The following is a 14,632-nucleotide window of genomic DNA, read 5'->3' as shown; positions in this document are numbered from 1 at the left end:
CTCCTTCTGTGACACATTAAGTCTCAGTCCTGAAGGCATTTAGAATTCATTTGTTGTTTGTTTTGATGAGACAAGATGTGTGAGTGACAATAATGCTTAACTCATTTTGAAGGAAAGCTTAACAGCATCAGTTCCAGCAGGTTGATGTAAACTCACTGTAAGTGACAAGGCCATACACACAAAATCAAACAACTTCCCAAACCTCCAAATGTCAGTAAGAGCTATTCAGACTACACAACAACAAGGACAGGCAATTCCAATTTCCACAAATCATCTTTGTATTACCCACCCAGTAATTGCTGGATGCTCAGTTAATCATTCATGTTTACGCATACAAGACTTCAACCAGTGGTTAAGTAGGAGGCATATTATTTGTCAGAACGAACAGGCTACAATATAGTAGTAGTCTCTGTTAAATGAGAAACAGAGATTAAGCTTAAACATGTAGACATATGCTTCATGTAACCCATTACACTAAGTTACTACATAAGTAAATACCATTAACCCTTTTTTTTTTTTTCCTATTGAGAACTAAATAGAAAATACAAAACCAGAAATCTTGAAATTATTGGGTTAGGTGTCTTGTAAGATACTAGAAGTTCTAATTAAACTGGTAAAAATAAATTCTACACATAATTAAAAATAAATTTTAATTAAAATATCTGTCTAAAACAGGTTAACACAAAGACTTCTTAAGAAGCCATTGGCCAGATAGAGCAGCTAGATATTTGATGACTTATTTTCAAGGGTAATGAAAAGCTTTTATATCGAAATTTTGTACCTCGATATTTCAAAGTCAGAAGTATTATGTTCAATTTTACAGATGGAAAAATTGTTTAAATATGACTGAACAAAATACAAGTTTAAAGTACCTTTTTTCTATAAAGCCTTGATGAATTTTTCCCCTTGGAAGAGCTGATAAAAAATATTGAGAGATCCCCACCTTATGTTTATAAAGCAGCCTGTATGAGGCTGGTAGGGAACAAAATTCTGATGCTGCAGACAATTGGAGCAAGTGTATATAATATGACATTACTCCATAATACTCATTAAAACAATAGTTATTATGTATTTGTGTTGATGTAACTGCATATCACCACATTCCTTATGTCAAAGAAAGGTTCTCAATATCTAAGTGGATCCCTTGAAGTCATACAAACCAATTAATAATCAACTTGATGTAGTGCAGTCACTTTTTTAAACAACATTTGAGCCTAATATATTTCCGTACTCTTGCATTAGACACAAGATATTTACAGGAGTAGTAAGTGACTTTCAATTTATCAGTTTTTGCTATAACTCATACGTAACTAGATAAATTGTTTACTAAGCCCTGTGTAGACTTAGGAGATGTCTCCATCAGAATCAAAGTTTTCTCCCAACGTCCTTGCATAAAGTGTTCTTTAATGTCTACCAGAAATGTCAAGTATTGCATAAAAACCTTGGTTTCCAACCACTGGAATAAAAAAAAAAAAAAAGAGTTTAATTTCTCAAGCTGTTTCAGATAGACTTACTAGGTACACTTGGCTGTATTCACTTGTAAAAAAAATTTATTTACAGTAGCAAATGTGAGAATGCAAATATAATACATTTGTAACAAAAAAAACATACAAAAAATAAAATAAACTTACAAAAATTACCTACAGCATAAATAGCCCTTGTAAAACCTCTAACAAATTTTGCCTTTCTTACTTTTAATTGAGATTTACAAATACTGCCCTACGCAAACACTCAAAAGCCTATGATTTCTTAAAATCTGATAGTCCATCATTTCTGTATAAGACATAGTAGCTGGGCCATAGTAGATTTTCTATAAAGTAAGAATGTCATTTGGTAAATTCCACTCAAAAAAATTATCTTAAATAATTTAACATAAATTAATAGTGCTGCAATGTAATCACTGCAATATTTTATACCTAGATGAATGTGATTTTTTTTAATGTTTAAATGTCTATTACAGGCAAAAGTGCAAGGAACAAAGTGACATTATAAGCTAAACACTAAAATAAATATATATGTTTTCTCTTTTTTTAAGAAAATCTGATTTCAGGTAATTTATTTTAGTTTGTAAATTGTATGACAGGCATCTATAAATAATTTGTATGCAGTAAAAATTAAGAACACTTTAAAAAGTACTTTTAACTAACTTAATGCAGTTGCTACTCAGGTTTTTTTTCTGGGTAATGTCAAAATCTGAAGTATCCAGTCAGGTTACTTCGACGTATACATGCTGAGCAGAAGTAATTACAAATGTTTATGATGTTATGAGGCTCGGACCAAGTAGTAAGCATTCTAGGATTTTAAAATACTTTTGGTGACATCATTTCATATTGAAGAAATTAGAAACTCTCTGTTTCAATTAATTGTGAATGATTCAAGGCAGAAGAACAACTTTCCAAAATCTTTGTAATCTATGTCTTTACAATATGGCATGATGGGAATTATTTTTTTCATCATCCTTTAGATGATCATTAAAGGATCCTTTAGATCAACCATTTTGTCCAGTTTCAAGAGCTACAACATGTCCCAGCAACAGAAAGCACTTTGTAATCTCATGGCTTGATATGCTGACTATTATGTCTGGCAGTATATGTAAAGTACTCACCCCCATCTCTATCTTTATTGTATTAATGTGCTCTAGAAGCTGTTTCTGCCTCAGAAAATTTCTGCTATTTCACTGCACCAAGCCTTAGAATATAAGAGATGGAACAAGAAGCTCTTGCTAAGGAAAGTGATGCCTTGTGTCATTCACTTCATTTTTTTAAACAACCAAGCTTGCTAAACAGCATTGATTAGTGGCTGTGATGATAAAAAAAAAAAGATTATTTGTGAGTATAAAACAGCCTGCATTGTTTGTTTTTTTTTTTTTTAAATTAACTGTGCCTCTCTGATTGTGTAAATCATAGGTACAGCTACAGCATCGGTTAGTGCCAGTAGCATTTCCGCGTCTGGCCATCAATCTGTCAATCTGAAGAAGCTTTACCTCAATTCCACTCACTGCTGCAGTTTAGATCTCATGTGTCATACTTCTTTGTCTTCTTTATCATTCTAGTTCTTCAAAAAGTTTGTAGCTCTTCATTAATCTTTTCTCAGGAATACAAAATTTCACTTTTCCATGCAAGCCAATCCCGTCAGCATGAAGATTCATTCATTCTTTTCTCCACAATTTCCATTATTTTCTCAGCATTTCTAACACTGAAGTCACCTGACTGAAATTACCTGAGGATTTCTGTGGTGAGTTCTAGATTTTATATCAAGAATTACGTAATAAAATATATGAAACTGTTAATCTATGGTCCAAATCTATGGTCTGAACTGTTAATCTACAGTCCACAATCAGCCCCATCAGCCATAAATTACTGACTGCTTCATCATAGATCTTGGTATTTTTACAGCACTGTATTTGCGTAAGTCCTTTTGGGCCTTATCATCTTGTCTAGTGAAGCTGATAGAAGATCTGTCTTTGATTTCGTGCTCGCACAAATAATCCTCTGAATTGGAAATACCAAATGTATTTGTCTCAAAGGTGCCTGGAAGCAACATGGAAGCTCTTTTAACAGAGCATATTGATGTGTATAAGGCAATAATGTGTTGCTTTCTTGACCCATCTTCTGAAAGACAAAGGTTAAAACCCACACTAGGCACACTAGGCACATATTATTTGAACAAGCCTATTCAACTTAGTATAAGAAAAAATTACTGTTTATTTTGAGGTCATAGAACCAGATTAGACTAAAAATGTTATTTAGTCTCATTTAAGAACTGGAAATGATTGCATTTGGGTGTAAAAAAAAAAACTTAGTTTGCAAGGCATAATGTGACAGCAAGTCGTTAAAATCAGCTTTTTTCTGTCACACTTCTTTATGATCAGCAGTTTTTGCCACCATGTTACACCACATAATAGTCCTGAATTAGCTATTAGAAAAATCAATAAAGCACCCCATCTGACACAACATAGATGTCCCAATGACCAAGATTTATAGGGTAATTCTCAACTAAGTTCCTCAGTCTTTCTCAAATGTGAATACTGCATCAAGAAGCCATAGTCATTTTCATGACTATCACTCGAGTCATGAGCTATGACTTTACATCTGTCCTTTTCATTATCACCATATCATTATGCAAATATAGTTCCTGCCTGCTCACATCTTAATTCAGTCTGCCTGTTAATTACATAGCAGTACTGTAATGCAAGCACCTCTATCCTGAGTTTCACATTTTGATTTGTATAATATCTTTAAACACATTATTGCAAACATTCATCAAAATATTCTATATAAATACTAAATGCATCTTTATGATCTAACAAGGTCCCATGGCTGAAGCTACAACTCCCTCACACCATCACTACCGCATAGTGCAGCCATGGATAACAACAGAAAACCTGCCATATTCTACATATTGTCACAGTGAAATATATTCTGTAGCTAGACAAGCAGTGTCATTTTATCTACAGAAAGCATGATTTATTTGCATGTTCCAGACAGTGCTTAATTTTGGAGACAGAGGCAGCAGAGTTATTAACCAATGCAATCTAATTTTTACAGCTCTATTGTTTCAGGAGAGACTTGCTTTCAAAATCAGAGCGAAATAAAGAAACAAGGATTAGATTTTCTCATTTCATCCTTATTTTATGCAATAAATGTGATCCATGCCACAACTGTAAAGAGATTCCATTTTGTATTTTGTATTGTCAGACCAATGCTACCAGTAGGGTATACAGCTTTTACAATTATTGCTGTGATGATAGATAACTCCAACCAACTTACTTTTATTATGTTTTTTACATCAGGATTGTCCCCTTACTAGAATACATCACCAAAGCAATGGCTCTTTGTGTTATCCATCACTTGAGCAATGTTGCTTAGTGGTATTCATCATAAAGGCAGTGACACTTGAAGTTATACATCATCAAAATGATGGTCTTCCATGTACAATGAAAAAAAAAAAAAGTCTTTCTCGATATTGTAGCTGTGGTGAAGAATTTATAGGAAACCTTTGGAAGATTTTTAAAGAAAATAAAGTATCTGCAAAAAAATAACCAAACCACCTAACAGTATCTGATCTGCAGGGATATAATAGCACATTATTATCTCATGAAAAAAAAAAAAAAACAAGATAGCTCTTCCAAATTTCATTTGAACTAGCAGGAAATATCTAGGGGAAAAAATAAAAATTCTTTTTATAGCATAACTGGGAGTGGAAACAGTGTCACAAAATAGAACAGGAAAATAAAACTATCAAGCTCACGCTCCATCAGTGAGTCACCCAACTTTGCTTGTCAGAATTCAGAAATCTGAGCAGTATTTCCTGTTGCTAGTCGTCAACTGATCTGAATTAGCAAGTTCTCCGAGAGGACCAAGGACAGTAAGGATTCTTGCAAATTTCTTTTATGCAGTCTAACAGAATTATAACTTAAATTTTATGTCTAGCCTACACTACAAAGATATTCCTTTCCATTTTTTCCTCTTAAAGAATATGAAATCTGCCTTCTATTGCATCTTCAGTTCTGTTTTTGGAAAGAGAATAATGGGTTTTGTTTTTGCAGAAGTATAACTCTAACAGATGATATCATACACAAAAGAAACAAAATATAACTGTTTCAGCACCTGTAAAATCAACACATTATTATTTTATTACCTGATCATAAAGTCTCAGTGATAGATATACCTGCTACTTGTGCTTCCTTTTTCCTGGTATTCCTTGATGGTATGTGTGCAGAGATCTTTCAGTTCTGCATCAGAAAGCTGAACATTTATGTCAGGAATAGGCTTCATAATTTTGTACACTACCTTATGCTCTTTGGCTGTTCTTTGAATAGGTTTGCAAAATAACCATTTGGGGAGTTCAAAGTTATTTTAATTGTCACTATTAATCACAGCGATGTCTAATAAGTTAATTTATTCTCCTGGAGTCAAATTCAGCTTCAAAGAGCCATTACTTCAACCTTAGTGGTTTATGCTGTTTTAACTACCTTTTTCCAGTTAAAGATACTACATTTTGTACTAAGTCTAACAATTTCAGTACAGCTACTGTTTATGTGACATTACCTTGCAAGTGTGTGGCCATGCATTGTATCATTTATGCTATCATAAAATCTTATGGTATCTTGTCATAAATGTAGGTGCAATTATTTATGCCTTTTGCAAAACTCGTTATGTTACACAAGCCGTACAGCTTACTTATTTAGCATAGTAATTAGGGTCTCTCAAACTTGTTCCATCAATTCTAATGTTTAAATCATCAGTCATTTTTGCAGTATTAACTTTGTAGTCACTTCATTCACTATTGGCTTTGCCAGCTTTAGTCTTCATGAAACACTCAGCTAAAGCAACTCCATAGTGACAACAAACACTGCAAACTGGTCATACAGTCTTAGCTTGGGCAGTTTCCAGATTCTCCAAACAGTGCTTCTCTTTAACAAATGATCCAAATAAACTTTAACGCTTTTAAGCCACAGATATTTAACGTCCCAGGAAGTAAAATAATTTTAGATATTTAAACTGAAAAGCTCTTTCAGGTGTTTTTAATGCTATTGAGCAGGAACTCAGCCATTTGCCAGAGAGAAAATTGTATAACACAGGTTATAGAATTTAAAGTGAATGTTTAAGTGTCTGCCATGAGAGAGATTATTAAGGCTCTTTACAGAAAAAAGAACCCATTTATTTTTATCATTATTTGACTCCCAACAGCAGCAACAAAGCAGTGGACTATTGCAATAACATTTAGTTACAACACCTTTGCTAGGGAGTTCAAACATACAGTACGTGGTTTTGCATGTGTTAGTACTTATCGACCAATGTCTCCTCTGCCCATTAAATAGAAATTTCCCTCCTGTCTCAGCTTCTTTTACTTTATAATGGTTCTTCGCTCTTTTCTCCTTTAAAAAAAAAAAAAAAAAAAAACAGATATTATCTGGTAACCTAAAGGGAAATTGTAGCTAAAAAGCACATTTAATAATATTGATCTTAAAGTGCTCTTTAATTTAGAATATAAAAGTACATTTTATTCATCACAATTTTCCCATTAAAAAGTTATTGTGAAACTAAACTTGCATCTGTATCACTTCTTTGAGAGTTAAGCAAACAGGCTGGTCATGCACAAGAAGCTGTGAGGGGACACAACCGGGACAGCTGACCCCAACTGACCAAAGGGACATCCCACACCATGTGATATTGTGCTCAGTAATAAAACTACAGGGAGAAGGCAAGTTGGCCAGGGTTGCCATTGCTCAGGGACTTGCTGAGCATCAGTCTGTTGGTGGTGAGCAGTTGTGGGGTATTTTGCATCACATCATTTTCTTGAGTTTGTTTCTTTTCCTCTTTGTTTTTTTTTTTGGTTTGGTTTTTGCTACTTTTTTTTTTTAAACTATTAAACTGTCTTTATCTCTACCCATGAGTTTTCTCACTTTTACCCTTCCAATTCTCTCCCCCAGCCAACTGAGTAGGGGAGTGAGTGAGTGCCTCACTGCCTATAGAAGAGCGATGCATTTCTTATAATACTTATAAGGCTAGGAATTAAGATTCCTCAGTTCCATAGTATGGGCTTTTTAGTTTCAGGAAACAGTCAGGACATCAGTAAATAAGTCTAGTGTTAGTCAATACTTATTGTCTTAAAAAAATATAGATTATTCTCAGGAAACAGGCAGATTAGAGGGTTTAAGGAAGGGAAGGAATGAGTTCTGGTCAGAGAACTTGAGCAGAATTTTTAAAAATTCTTTTTACTGGTGTCAATTCTTTAACTAAATTGATACAGAGCAAATAGGAAGACACCATGATGAAACACCTTCCAGAGATCAAAATTTTATTTCTTTAAAGAAATTAAAGCCTACAGAAAATCTTTTGTGTACTCCTAAGGAATTAACATATACTAATGCCTTGAATTTTATGTCTGTGTGTTACAGCAAGTACACAATCAATAGCCTTCTCATAAGCAGTACCTACTTTGCCCAACAGATTACCTTTCGAATTGTAAAGAATTAGTTGGGCTTAAAAATTCAGTGGCATAAGCAAATTCTAGTGCCCAAAGTGTTCTCTGTACCTTTGCTCTCTCATTCAGATACAATTAATCTTTGCATTTTTATATATGTAACATATAAACTACAAAGAATGTATTTCCTTAAACTCATATGCTTTTGTGCAATACCCATGTAATATCACTTAAAGCATTGAGGAAGTGGCCTTTTTTTTATGAAATTGTCGTAGTTCAGCCCTGATCAGGACCAGACTACGCAGTCTGTCTCTCGCTCCCCCCACCCTCCGAGAGAATAGGAGGAGATGATATAAGAAAAAACAGCTCAAGGTTTGAGATAAGGACGGGGAGAAATCCTTAAAGTTACCGTCACGGGCAAAACAGACTCGACTTGGGGAAAACTATTCATTTATTTCTAAAATTAGCAGGAGAATGAGACAGGGAACAAGATAACCTCCCCCCACCCCTCCCTCTTCCCGGGCTTAACATTATCTCTACTACCTTCCCCTCCCGAGTGGCACGGGGGGGAAAAGGGAATGGGGGTCGCGGTCAGTTCATCACGCGTTGTTTTACGCCGCTGTATCATCGTCAGGGGAAGAACTCCTCGCATTCCTCCTCTGCTCCAACGTGGGGTCCCTCCCACGGGCCACAGTCCTTCGTGAAACTGCTCCGGCGTGGGTCATCTCTTCCACGGGGTGCAGTCCCTCTAGAACAGCTGTCCCAGCGGGCCCTCCATGGGCCACAGCCTCCTTCAGGCCTCCACCTGCTCTGGCGTGGGGTCCTCCACGGGCTGCAGGTGGATCTCTGCCCCTCCGTGGACCTCCATGGCCTGCAGGGGGACAACCTGCTCCACCATGGTCTTCACCACGAGTTGCAGAGGAATCTTGGCCAGGAGCCATATTACTCCTCCCCCTCCTTCTTCACTGACCTTGGCGTCTGCAGCCGTTCCTCACAACAGGCTGGCAGACGTCTCTCAGGATCCTTTTTACATCTTATTCACTTCTCATCTCCTCTCCACTTCTTGCAGCCGGGCCGGGCCGAGTTGGGCCCAGTCGGCTGCCCAGCGGGAGGCCAGAGGGTGAGGCCTGCAAGGCCCATGAGGCTCGCGCCTCCCCCTCTCTGCCCCCCGCTCAGCTGCTTCACATCTTCTCCTCCTTTTTTTCCTGTTTTCCCCTACTTAAATACGTTATCGCAGAGGTGTTATCACGGGACATTCTGCTACCAATTGGCTCGGCCTTGGCCAGCAGCGGGTCCGCCCTAGGCCCGGCCGAGTCCACTGAACAAAGGGGAGCAACTTCTAGCAGTTTCCTACAGAAGCTACCACCTTAGGCCCCCCCTCACTAACAAAACCAGAACAGAAATATATAGGAAAAATAAAATACATACATTTTAAAGGAGAGCTACTGCTTTAATCAGATAATATTTACTCACCTAGAACAATGTTTTTAAATTATGTGAAGGAAGGAAACTGAGTGGTTTAAAAGTTACACTAATGTTATTATAGCTTTAGTGAGTCTGAATAACTATGCCCTTATTTCCAGGTATCAAAATTGTGGGAAAATTCAGCAACAGCCATGATCAGTATTCAGCTATTGTTCCAATTCCCCTATGTGCAACGTTTGTTTAGATATAAAAAGGACTTTTCTGGCTAGTAACTAGGCAATTATTCATGTTTTAAAAACATAGTTTTATTGCCACTAGGTAAGATAAGACTATTGTGTAGATGTCTAGCCCACATGAAATAAATTACAAATCTCAGTTCTGTCTTTAGTATTTCACCTGTGTAAGTAATTAAAGATTTAAGAATAAAAGGTTTAAGGTAAACCAGGTAGCTACAATTTATTCAGACATTTTAAAAGATTTTAATAGAAGTTCCTTAACAAAATATAAGAGTCTGAAAAAATCACTGGTTGATTAATACTGCAAACCGTTATAATGAATAAAATTAAAGACTAGGAATTTTAAAAATGGGAATAAATGGGGGGAAAAAATGCTGCTTTGACTCAGTGGAGAGTATCCTGCTTCAAGAACAGCTCCTCGAGGTTTCCAATGAGTAACTCTCAGAATGAAAAAAAAAAAGCAAAACCCTAGTCTCTCTGTGGCAAACCATGTAATCATTAAGAGTTATTTTCCATGCCTAAAAGTTGAATTAATTCTCTTTTGAAACTAGTGTCCTTTTTCTTGTTACTCTTTGACTAGATTGCCTTGTGCACTTGCTTCATTTATTCCACCTTTTTTGCTCATATTAATTTTGGCAATAAAAGAAAAGTCAGGAAGATATCTTTCAGAGATGTCGCCACTGCCTACAAGGATGTCTTACATGTTCTTATTTAGAGAAGTCCTTGTTTTAAGTCAAATTACTTGTAAGGTTGTAGATAATAACATACAACACAGCATCAGTGCGGGATGTTATATCGCTATCTCAAGGCAGTGCTTCCTTTTGCATAATAAATCTGCATGTTTACCTTCAAGAATGTCAATCATTCTGTATTCAGACTGCCTGTCAGTTAGACAGCTGCAACTAAAGACTGTTTAAATACTGCACAGTAATTATTGCAGATTATAAATGTTGCTTTTTTTTCTACATACTCCCCCTCATGAAAACTAAAAAGTAAATGATCCTCCCTCCTTCAGGAAGAAATGCCAATCTCACTGACTTCGGTGGGAGATCTACCCAGCACTACCTACTTGGGATTTACAAACTGCTGGCAGCCCAGGCTAAAATAACTGAACTGCCCACTTGAAGTCTATGCAAGCACATGCAACACATTTAATATATCCTGGCCACACCAAGAAAAATCATGAAGTGATGCAAAGACAATTTTCTTAAATGCAATAGAACTGTCGTTCTCAGGAGCTCTCTGCCAAGCTGTGCATCTCCAGTTTGGTAGTGGTAACTTTCATTTCCCTGACTTGCTGAATACTCAGGAGGGATTCAGAACCATAGGACTGCAGCCTCAAAATATGTTTGACAGCAATCCTTATTCTGTTTACTACTGGTTTAGAGCTTGCAACTCATATAAAATAATGTACGACATTTTTAAAAATGCCATCACAAACTACACAACAGTTGCATTTATAACTTCCCCACTTCTGAGTTAGGCTCTGTTTAAATGTCTTTTTTTAAAAAAATTTCCATTGCATAATAGAAGATATTTTCTCTCCTAAATGTCTGTGGCTTTGCCAAGATTGTTCTCCTGAATACATTCCCTCTTGCTCGCTGGGTCAGAATATCGTAAAGCAAATATGAACACCTGCAAGTGTGGAGCTTGTGAACCTGCATATGAAACCCACCATTGCTTTTTAAGCCTTTCTTTACATATCATTATTCTGGGAACTGTTTTCCTAGCTTTCTCTAAAATTTTCCCTTAATCCAACAGTTAAGAAAGACTTTTCTTATCTGCTTCCTGTTCAACATTTAGAATTTTTTGAATAATCTATTTTTATATATTTGTAGCTATAGCATGTTGATGTAATCCTAGTACTACAGCTGCCTGAATGTATCCTGTTCTATTTTTAGGAGAATGTGCACAATTGTATACCCTGAAATAATATGATGTAGCACAAAGTAAGTTATTTTCCTTTTCTATAGGCAAAATTTCTAGATACTGTTGGAATTACTCTTACCGAAACAGATCTGAGATTGACATTTGTTTCACGTGTTAAATAGCAAAGTGCAACAATTAAAGATAAATCCCATATAAAAAGTTCAGATGGTAAACATCTCCAAACTTTATGCATCTCCAGAACTACAGAGAAAATTTTCAGTCTGTAGCCTGTCTTCAAGAAAAACTCAGCCTACATGCTTCATACTTCATCCCACATACTAAGCACATATTAAATATTGTGCATTGCTGAAATAATCATTGCAGTATGACAGAAACTGCAGATTTAACAGCCACTCAAGAGAATCAGATTTTCTCTTCAAGTTAACGTTACTGTGGCCATTTAGTTATGCAGGAATACAGGAAGGAACATTCTGGCCTAAAGAATTTGTATGAACTATATATTAAGTGCACATTGATATATGTGAGTTATCCTATTACCTGGCTATAACGAGATTTTGTTGTTCATAAAGGGAAGATATTTCCACTAAATTAGAATGTTCAAATAATTTGCCATAATTGCCTTTGGTTAGTAATTAAGTAAAGGTTATTCTGTAATAATAATGTAACTATGGTAATATGATAATAAGTAGGGATGTAATTTTGTTAAAAGCGATCTGTGCCACCAATAATAATTGCACTCGCCTGTGTTAACCGCTGTGATTAAGAAATTATTAGAAAATGAATATCAAAAGTAGAGTGTAAAAATCATGTACAGAGGGTATTTGCTTGGAGCTTCCCGTATTGGTATGGGACATGATGTCAGGCTGCTTCTGATAGACAGTTTTAAGATAAACAATATAAATAGTATAAACAACTGTTTTAATTTTAACCACAAAGAAGGATGACCTGTGACTTTCTACTTATTCCGTGTGTCTGGCATGAAATGAACCTAGAAAACATATTTTTTAATGTTTAGGCGATCTGTAATTTTAGATTTTAGATTTTTCAAAAGTGTTTCACAATAGTGACTGATCTGTGACACTGGCAAATCTGGTCCTCACAGCAGCTCTCCATTTCCCATGATGCAACTACACATCTACCTTTAAAAGCCAGTGCCTGTCACCCTGAAAGTGGCAGTTCTGCTGCAGTCAAATGTGTTCACATTTGTATTGTGAAGAATTCTTTAATAAATAATAATTATAATAATTCTTTAATAAAAACAGAATATAGCATTTTACAGTGTTTATTGCATGAGACTGAAAATTTATCCAGTCTTACAGGTTTTCCCATTTGTGAGACAAACTCTTTTATCATGTCAAATGATAAATCCTAGAAACACTAGAGATTTGTACAGCTATGGAAAATGCACCCAAATCTTGCAGTATTTGTTTCCATGGTAAGCCACTAAAGGCCACAGGCTGAATTGGTTCATACAGGACAGAGATCAAAGGACAGCCCACAAGCAAGGTTTACAGCCAGCACTGGGAGCATTTGAATATAACTTGTTCTGAAAGCAAGCACTAGCTGTTCCTAATCCCATTCCAATAAACAAATCCAGTGAGTCAGGAGAGAAGATATGCAATTATTTTGCTCTCAAAGTGAGGCTTAGGTAGTTCATAGATTGTTCAAGAAAAAAGGTCATAACAAATGACAGGATAAAACAAATGCTGTGTATCCTTTTCTAGACTGTGGTGAAAATCCCATTAATAGCTTGGTCCTGCCAGCAGATGTGTCAGGCTATGTAATTCACCCGAATACACAAACTACTTGGAACTTTCTCTCATTTCTCTCCCAGTGCTTACACTACACAGATGATTTTGCATTAAGTGTGATGCCAACTGTGCATCAAAGAATGAAATCTGCCTCTTAGATTGCTTAGTGTTTTGTACACACCACACAAAGCTGTCTTCCTTTCAGCTGCAAGATTTACAAGGTACAAGGCTTACAGGTTACCGAGGACTGCATACTTCTCCTGATTTTTAAACTGCCCATTCCTGGATGACAAAAGAGAGTCAAGAATAACCCAGGGAACTGTGAGGATATATTAAACATGGAGGTCTAACTTCAAGACCACCTGGAGATCACCCAAACCTCACTGAATTGCTGTGAACAGACAACCAACTTTTTGTCCCTATACTCCAGACCGTGAGATGGCCAGACAAGGAATTGTATACAACAGGGAAAAAAAAAAAAAGAAAGAAAGAGTGCTGCTGGGCTCTCAGGGCCAGGTGATTATCAGCATACTGCTATAAAGATGAATGAATAAATGACAAAGCTGCATGCTAGTCATACATTCCTCTCTCCTTAAACACTAGATTATTCCTAGCTGTTCACTCAGACTCTCAGGACTCTTTTTCACAGGCTAGACTCTAAAAGGCCACTTGGGTTAAGCAGAGAGACAAAAGCTATTAGAAAATCTGCCCAGAGTTTTGTTTTATCTGGCACTGAGACGCCAGGTCACTGTCAAGGAAAACCATTAGGAAATGAATGTTCAAATGTTTCACTTCCTCACTGAACAACAATTACAGGTAAGTAATTTTCTCCACCATGAAATGTGCTTTATTGCCTTAACCTGTCAGCATTTTGTCTTCTGACTAGTGACTACACCTTCTCCTCCAAATTAGCAAGGCGATCAACGATACAGAGAATGAAATAGATAACCAGTCACATATAAAATGTGGAAAGGTGAAGACAGAATCCCACACTACTAAATTTTTGAGAGTAGATCAGACATTGATATTGTGAAATATCATTTTTGTAACAAAGTTTGTGGACACCAAGTTCATGTAATTATCTGTTTTATTTATGGGAATTGTTTTTGGCACGACTGCTTTCTGTGAGGATGTTGCTATGGTAAAGGGCCCTTTTGGCAGCAATAGTGCGGAAACTTTAGTTCAGTACAAAGCCCTGTAAATAGTCTATTTTCTAATACAAACCTTCAAAGTCTCAACTGATTAAAAATTAGGATTTCTTGTTACAGGAGAATGAGATACATCAAGATACAAAGGTCTAACACTAAAGCTATGTCTTGTGGGGAGACCTTATCCCGGATCTGCCAAATAGAGAAAGCTTTCAACTATTCAGCTTACTGTCAAAGCAACAGAAACTTTTTC

The sequence above is a fragment of the Chlamydotis macqueenii genome, chromosome 2 (assembly GCF_036417535.1).
Source record: "Chlamydotis macqueenii isolate bChlMac1 chromosome 2, bChlMac1.mat, whole genome shotgun sequence".
Lineage (NCBI taxonomy): Eukaryota > Metazoa > Chordata > Aves > Otidiformes > Otididae > Chlamydotis > Chlamydotis macqueenii.
Note: the sequence above shows the minus strand (reverse complement) of the source record.